The following is a 9,773-nucleotide window of genomic DNA, read 5'->3' on the forward strand; positions in this document are numbered from 1 at the left end:
TGCAGGTCGGGGACAGCTATTATCATTACTATTATTTTAAGCATAGTAGGAAATATCGGCCGATACGTATCGGTATCGGCCGTGACCGATCCGATACTGGTCCGATACTCGCGATAGTGTGTTAAGCTCCAATCTATGGTATTGGCCGATACTGGTCCGATACGTATCGGCATTGGCCGTGACCGATCCCGATACCGAATACCGATATTTCCTACTATAATTTTAAGTTCTTTCTTATTACAACACTCTCATTGTTCTTCTTAAGCCACAAAAAATCAAGTCCCCGTCCATATAGTACCACCACTTGGCATCTCTAGCCATGTGAACCGTTTGGAAAATAATAAAAAAGGTTGCATTGGTGGAATCATAGAATATGATAATAGTGCAGGGCAATATGACATTAAACAATGCTACAAAAAGAATCAAATATATCAAATATATCCCTCAAGTTCTTCAATTTATCTTTCAAAACTTTTCCAATTTTCTATTTACCCTTCTACTCTTTGTTATGTCAAATATATACCTCAACTTTAATATTCTTTCTTCAAAAAAAAAAAAAACCTTTGATATTCTTTTTCTATTTAACCATAAAGTTAATTCTTCACTATTTAATATTGTCTGATTTATTTGTACACAAACCTTCATCAAAGAGCTAATGCTGTAATGCATCCTCTAATTCAAAGAAATATAAAGATGGTACGATATTATTTATTTGAAGCAAATGTTAGAACTTCATTGCACAAATTTTGCAAAACAATCCTAATATGGCTGTGTAAATCAAATTATTTTTGGCACCCGAAGAAGGAATCACCTATTGTGGGGTATATTTGTATTATTGGTAATGCAAATTAATTCAAAACTACCATCTTGACAAAATTCACCATAAGAATATACTTATACCTGAAAAGGAGACTTTTTTACTAAAAAGTGGAATAGCGACCGAGAACACAAGAAGACTGCTGAAGAAGGCAGATCACCACAACAACAATCCGAAGGGCGGAGTGGAAAACGGAAAACATGAGTGCATGGGAAAAAAGAGAACAATAAACTTACAAAAATAAAAATAGAACAAAATAGAAAAGAGTATTCTTGTCTTTTATTAATTTAATCAGGATTTAACTATGATTAACTCCATATATAGTTAGTGTATAATAGATAAAAAAAGAAAGAGTTATAAAAATTAACGAATAAATTAGGTAAATTAAAATATTTAGGGTTAAATAAGAAATTAGAAAAATTTATAAAGGTATACAAAAAATTAAGTCTTTATGTAGTATTTATGTTTTGCTATATGCATTTTGTCATCAGCGTCTTAGACGAGAATGCTAGTAGCAAGAGAATTATTCATAGAAAACATTATAAAATAATATAAAAGGAGAGAGAGTACTTTAGATTTTCGATGTATAAAAAAAACAGTAGAAAATATGTTGATCCTAAGTTTCCGGTTGCCTTCAACTTCCGTGGATTGGAAAAACTTTGGATCTTCAAAAATATTACCTTCAAATTTCTTATCTTGTTTGTCACAGGAGTTCCCAGACTGTTTTATTAGAAGAAAGCTTTGGATCGGTAGACATTTTTTCTGATCCAAAGTTTAGATCATTGTACCAATCCTTTGAATGTACTCTCTCTTTCCTATATTATTTTATAATTTTTTTTATGAATAAATTTTTTTCTCAGTTACATATTCCAATATGGTTTTGCAAGTAAAACTAGGGTGTTCTTAAGCTCACCAAGGTGTTTGCTGAACTTAACTCCAAAATATATTATATTGGTTTCAAACAAAAAATTCAAACTGTTGAAATTCATGTATTTCACAAGTGATAAATTTACATGCAAAGATTTAAGTTTTCAAATTATTTTAGTACAAAATCAAGTGGTCAAAATTAGAAGGTTTATAAATTAATTTTAGTGCATTCATTTTTTAATACTTTTTGACCACTTGACTTTGAACAAAATTAATTCAAAATCTTAAAAACTTTACATATAAATTCATCACTGGTGAAGTAAATCGGTTTCAACTGTTTGCATTTATTGTTTGAAACTAATCTAATTGATTTTAGAGTTAAGTTCACCAAACTCCTTGGTGAGCTTGAACAGCCTAGTTCTAGGCTGGTTTTGCTATATGATCTATCACACAACAACAACAAAAAAAAAAAAAATATATATATATATATATATATAATTTTGATCACCAAGTATCCAATTTAAAAAACCTGATATGTTGTTGTTGCTAATAATTATTTTGGCATGTCATTATAATTTTTTTAACAAGTTAATACTTTATACAACTAAAAATTGTTTCTGCATCGAAAGAAAAATGCAAAACAAGTTACAAAATATGAAAAAGGATAAAAGCAAAAAAAAAAAAAATACGAAAAAAAATGAGCCTTAGATTCCATTTATTGGGAATGGTGCTTCTTCAAGCATTAAAATAACCCAAGTGGAGTTATTTTTTTGGAAATGATGTATGTTAGATGGTAATATATTTTATAAAAAACCCTTAGGCAGAGGGTTAAAATAATTCTACTACCCTGTTTGGTTCTCTCATGCGGTGGGACTGTATTAATTATTGGTGCGCTCTCACTATTTTTCTATATGTCGCGTGGATTTTTCTGTGGTTGTTATCGCACAGAGAAAAATAATAGTGGAACCGCATGAGTAGTGTTGCAGTCCGACCCAACTGTTCCATCTATTTTAAACAATGTTATAATTTTAAAACAATGTTATAAATTTAAATCAAAATTGTAATTTTAAAACAATGTTATAAATTTTAAAACAATGATATAATTTTTGTTATAATAAATTATAAATCAAAATTACTAATTATTTTAAAACAATGTTGCTTAAATCAATTACTTTAAATATAAATCAAAATTACTAATTATTTTAAAACAGTGTTGCTTAAATCAATTACTTTAAATTGATAATATATCTAAACGTTCATTTTAAATTGATAATATATTTTCTAAATGTTCATTTATTTTTAATAGGTTAAATAAAATATAAATCAAAAATCTCTTAAAGCTGTTACTTTAAAACAATAAAATATAAATAAAAAATTTCTTAAATCAATTACTTTAAAAATAAATATAAATTATTTTAAAATAATAGATTAAAAAATAAAAGTTACCCTCCTCCTTTATTCCGGTCTTAGGACCGGCTATGTAAAATAACGTAGGCGGAGTTCTAACTTTTTTTATTAGTAATTCTACTGTAAAATTAATAATTTAAAAACTAATTGAAATGTTTAGAAATTATAATTTAAAAAATAACCATAAAGATTAAAAGAGGTTAGAAATTTATACTGACACTACCTATCTAGTAGTTTGGATTCATATACCATTGTTTGCTCTCTTCCGCACCGTCTGAATCCGAATTAGCCTCGGGCCGGGGCTCGGTACCGCTTTCTTCAGTATCGATTCCGGATAATGATTCTTGATCTCGATGTTGCTTGCGCTCGTCAGCCTCAATCCAATCTTTCAAGCATATAAGTCTCTCAAAAACATGTGCACCCAACTTACTGCGTTTATCGGAGAGGATCCTGTTCACTGAACTAAAACAGCTTTCGAAAAGGATGGTTGACACGGGTACGGAAAATACGTCGCGGGCCACCACATCATGATGTCAACATCTTCATTTTTGTTGATCATCGACGTATAGCTTAATAACTCGTTTGAGGCTGTGTGCAGTTGGCTCTCTGACTGGAAATCTGCTAACAATCCACCACTACTAGTGCTCTTTGAAGTGGAACTATTAAAAAATAAAAAAATTGGTGGACAAATAATGTAGATATTATAAATAATAAAGATTAAAACACATGTATAATTATATTCATACCTAGGGGCGGCACTGGAGGAAGACGGGTTTTGGTTGTCACCTATTCTTGAGTTGTATAAGTTAAACATCTCAGCGAACTTCGAATCCACGTATGCCTCCACCCCGGTTGTGACTAAATGTAGATTCTCTTTGTACGCTTCAACCATTCTGATCGTGTAATACTTCTTGTATGCCGGGTTGAGGCAGCTTGCGATAATGGCCAAGAGGGATATATCTTCTCAATATTTTAAAAATTTTAGTTTCATGGCATTTACGATCGGCGTGAGAGATTTATTGTGGATTTATGCTTCTTCCAAGCCACGATACACCTTAGATATTCTATAGAGATGTTTGACCAACTCAAATGACGTCGGTGAGTACGAGCAGGATAATTGGACGGTTGTATCAAAAAAGGTTCCGAGGAAATCTTTAAGCCTTTCTAGTTGCTCCCATTCTCCATCGGTGAGATCCAATGCCATTCCCTCAGGGGTGGAGCCTCTAAAAAACTCCCCTATGGGAGCTTTGTAAAGAAGGCATCGGTTCAACATCCTATAGGTTGAGTTCCAACGGGTATCTATATCCCAAGGTACTTTCAACTTGCTCAGTCGATAGTTGACGCACAAGGTCACATACTGTTGTTTTCTTTCTTGGTTTGAAACAATGTGGTTGAGGGCATCTTTAAATTTAATTATCAATAGGTTTACGGCTTCTGTTTTAAGACCCGCCTTCACGACGAGGTTAAATATATGGCAAACACACTTTTGGTGAAACATTTCACCATTCATAATCGGGTTTAGTGACCGTTTAAAAATTTCAAATGGAAGCAATGTTGTTGTCACACCCCGGAACAGGGGGTCGTGCAGTTCCGCCGTGAATATATAATCTCCTATATACTCACAAGGCAAGTACGATGTAAACTTAACATAATAACGGATTACAACCAATCTAACTTACCATTTAATTAGTCTGAAAATCATATTTATACAAATATGATTTATATACTTTTAAAATATATTCACAAATATATTTAAATCATGCAATTACTATTTATTTTAGGTTTAAAACAAATCCGATTCGATTCCAATTCCATTTGACTCTGTTACCAATAAATAAGCATTTCTGCATGACCTATTGCGGCCCGCAATAAAATGGTTGCGGCCCGCAAGGCCCATTCAGGTTTCACAAAGTGTCTGACTTGAATCTTGCGGCCCGCAATAAAATGGTTGCGGCCCGCAAGGCCCATTCAGATTTCATTTTGCGCAGTACTTTGATTTTTATTCATTGATTGCGGCCCGCAACCTATCCTCTGCGGCCCGCAATGTATCCCAACATTTCCAGTCTCTGCAAATCGCCTCTGCCACCATTCATTGCGGCCCGCAATGAATTTATTGCGGCCCGCAATGACCTGGTTGGATTTTAATCTGCGAATTTCCCTCTGTCTACTCTCATTTCGGCCCGCAATAGGGTTATTGCGGCCCGCAATAAGGGTACTGTTTTTCATTCCTTTGCCCATTTTCGTGAAATTTCACCCCGGTTTCAAACCCGATCAAATCTCCGTATAATTAAACAATTATTCCCCATTCACTAGAAATTTTAATGACGTTTAACATGCAATTTCAACATTTAAATCATAACAACCATTTAAAACATACCGTTAGGGTTTTATAACATAACACGGTTCGATAACAACCTATACATCAAAATAACCGACTACGGGTTCAACTACACATTCAAAATGGACATAAAGGGTTTGGCATAACCTATTAGCTCGGCCTAACTCACGCGTCGAGCCCGAGTCCCACTTCACTCGCGTTTACCTGCACATATCAGTTCAAAGGGAAAAATTCCCCGAGGGGAGGGGGTGAGAAAACCTGTCATCCGTTTTCTCAGTGCGGAATTTAACAGGGCTACTGGATTTGTGAGAAATCCATCACCAGAACTAAATACACTAGCAATAGAGCTTCTATTTAATTATTCACCAATAATAATAAATGCACATGTACCGGGAATAGATTCAAACGGATTTCAATTCACATCTCATCAACATCAATCAACGAATTTCCAGAAAGATTTGGTTTCACAGATATAATATATATATATACGTCTGGTTATGAGGTACAGATATCAACTATCCATCACCTTCGGCTTAACAGTTCTAATTTCTGGTTTCAAGTCATACAATTTCATCAATTCATCACTTAAAATATACACGAGCATATTTCGCGAATATGCAACAGAATATCAATTTTCTCAAAAAGAAATCACTGACACTTTCACTGAATCACTGAACCACTGAACCACAGTTCTACCTAAAATTACACTGCACTTCCCTTACCCAACCGGTACTGGGTTCACTAGGGCCATTCTCCAGATGCGCATAAGGGTCCTGGATGAAAGTCTAGTAGCTAGCTAGACTTTCCACTATGATACACTGTTCACTTCACACAATCAATCCAAGTCATACTGTGGTTCCACTCACTTATTCAAAATGACAGATCAACAATCGACAAACCGTACCAACATGAGGATCATAACAGTTATACAATTCAATTACACTAATATCACAATTAATGCAATGCGGCAACAAATGCTTTCAATCAGAGATTCAACATGCTATGCACAGTTTATTTAAATCAAGCAATCAACATAAATATAATAATATGCACCGTTATTTAGTTCTACGAATAAACCCCAAAACAGATCCCGTGAACCCCCGCACCTGGTTATGTAGGGCACGTAGAGGGTCCGCGATCTCGCGACTCGGTAAGCTCGTCAATCCCGCTAGCCGTGCTCGTTAGGATCTATCCATAGGTCAACTTATTAAATTCCGGCACTTTTACAATTTAAACCCTAATCAATTTTTGGGAAAATCCGTAATTTGGAAATTTGGTTGCACTTTGGAACACGAAATTAATCAATTTACACTTTAGAAACAACAAAGGCACGGAATAATCAATTTGGTACGATTCTACGGGTTTTCACCGAAACCCTAAAAACAAGGAATCACGAAATTTGGGAAAATCCGTAAATTGGAAATTTGGTTGCACTTTGGAACACGAAATCAATCAATTTACACTTTAGAAACAACAAAGGCACGGAATAATCAATTTGGTACGATTCTACGGGTTTTCACCGAAACACTAAAAACGAGGAATCACGAAACGAGAGAGAAATAGAAACGAGAATTACCAATGGAACGGATGGATGTGCGAGATTTGAGCTCCTCTTCCTAGATCTCGGTTTTCGGGCAAAATGGTCACCGGGGTGTCTCTCTCTCACTCTCTCTCTCTCTCGTTCTTTCTCTCTTGGCGGAAACAAAGGAAAAAGAAGAAAAAGGGGAGGGGGCGCAGGAAAGGAAAGAAAGGAGGGGAAGAGGAGGGAATGACAAGGGGCCCCCACTTGTAAGTGGTCTTTTTGCAAAATAAACCCTCCACTTGTTCGATATTGTTTAAATGATTTATATAACACCTATTGTTCCTCTTTCTTAACACAATTAATCGTATAATTATTTTTCACCATCCACGTCACTAATTTCGTATATACGTATATATATATTATTTGATTTAACCACTTATTATTTTAATTAAATCTGAATTTTAAAAGTTCACGGTGTTACAGTTGTTGCTAGCATTATCGAAAGATATAGAAAAAACCTTGTTAGTCATATCCCTCTTAAGGTTATACTCTTGTAATACCTCAATAATGGATTTGAAAATTACATTTGCGGTGTGCGGGGAATCCAACACTCGAAAACTTAATATTTTTTTTGTAATACCCACTGATCATCGATCCAATGCCCATTAACACAAGAGCACCCAAGGCCATGTTTACCGGCAGTCCATATATCGGAGGTAATTGAGACATTATTATTTTGATATGCAAATATACCTCGGAGATCATTTTTTAAGGTGGTAAACTATTTTTTTTATTTCACTAACCATCTTTCTATGATGGATCCTCTTGAACATTGGTTGAGCACAGCCCCAAATGACCAACCGGGCAAAACTCGTGCAACCACCCACACTTATTAGTTGTTCTTTGTGGGTAATGTACCGGGCCAATTCACTAAGCATTCTTAATTCATCGAATTTTGGATTGGTTCTGGTACCATCCGGGTTCATAAGTGTTTGGATTTGTATCGGTTCAGCATTTTCACTTGGAACCTCACCCTTTCTTTCGTGCATTTTGACATGTCTTTTAAAGCTGGTTATACCACTAGTTTGTTTATACACAAAATAAGGTTTCTTGCAATTTTTTACCTTACAATAAAGGATTTGCAAAAAGCCATCCACATCTTTGGTCACATCATACCAGCTGGACCTTGTGGAGGGACATTTGTCGAAGGAGGGACAGCTTCTTGAATTTCAGATACACTTCTCGAAGGAGTACTTTCTATAGGGGGAACGAATTGACTCGATGCTACAGAAGAAGTGCCTCCATATACATACAGTGGTGTTGGTTGAAGTGTTTATTGTGGAATGTAGGCATTTGGATAGTTTGAAGTATAATACGGTGCACTCATTCGGGGGGGTTGTTGATAATTTAAATCTAGAATTTGGTCTCTTCTTTGACAATTTTGTGGATAGTTTTGTGAATAATTAGGTGGTGGCATTTGAAAGGAACTTTCAAGATAATTAGGTGGTGGCATATCGGGACCAAAAATAGAAGCCGACATTCTCGCGTGAAATTCTTACACCGATTCTCTCAATTTTAAAAAATAAAATCTAACCTATTCAAAACAAATCAATTACTTCACATATTCACAAAATAAATCTAACCTATTTATTTAACCCATTAAAAATAATTTCAAATTAAAAAAAATAAAATCTAACCTATTCAAAACAAATCAAATCACTTCACATATTCACAAAAATGAATCTAACCTATTAAAAATAAATCCGAATTTCAAAAATAAAATCTAACATATTCAAAACAAATCTAATTACTTCACATATTCAGAAAAATAAATCTAACCTAATTTTCTAACCTATTAAAAATAAATCCGAATTTAAAAAACAGAAAAAATATGATGTTTCGGCCTCTATTCTTGGTCGGAACAGGCTGTTTTGGCCTTTGCAGAGAAGCTGTATTTTATGCAAAGACCGAAACAGCTTGTTCTGGCTAGGAACAGAGGCTGAAACAACATATTTTTTCTGTTTTTATTTCTGTTTTTTAAAAATAAATCTAACATTTAAAAAAAAAATCTAAACTATCCAAAATAAATCTAACATTTTCAAAAATAAATCTAATCTATTTAAAAATAAATCTAACATTTTCAAAAATAAATCTAACCTATTCAAAATAAATCTAACATTTTCAAAACTAAATTTAACATTTTCAAAAATAAATATAACCTATTCAAAATAAATCTAATATTTTCCAAAATAAATCTAATTTATTTAAAAATAAATCTAACATTTTCTAACATAAAATGTACCATATTCAAAATAAATCTAACTTATTTTTCTAAACTATTAAAAATAAATCCGAATTTCAAAAATAAAATCTAACATATTAAAAACAAATCTAATTACTTCACATATTCAGAAAAATGAATCTAACCTATTTTTCTAACCTATTAAAAATAAATCCGAATTTCAAAAATAAAATCTTCACATATTCAAAACAAATCTAATTACTTCACATATTCACAAAAATGAATCTAACCTATATTTTTAACCTATTAAAAATAAATCCGAATTTTTCAAAAAATAAAATCTAACATATTCTAAAATCTAAACAAATCTAATTACTTCACATCTAAAACAAATCTAACATAAACTAAATAAATCTAACATATTCAATAAATCTAACAAATCTAATTACTTAACATTCAATAAATCTAGCATAAACTAAATTTACTCTACAAAAATAAATTAATCTAACATGAAATAAATGTAACCTTTAAATCTCGCGGAATAATCTTGCGGGAGGTGCTGAACTTCGTAATTTTGATA

This window comes from Carex rostrata, chromosome 5 (genome assembly GCF_964058835.1).
Source record: "Carex rostrata chromosome 5, lpCarRost1.2, whole genome shotgun sequence".
Taxonomy (NCBI): Eukaryota; Viridiplantae; Streptophyta; class Magnoliopsida; order Poales; family Cyperaceae; genus Carex; species Carex rostrata.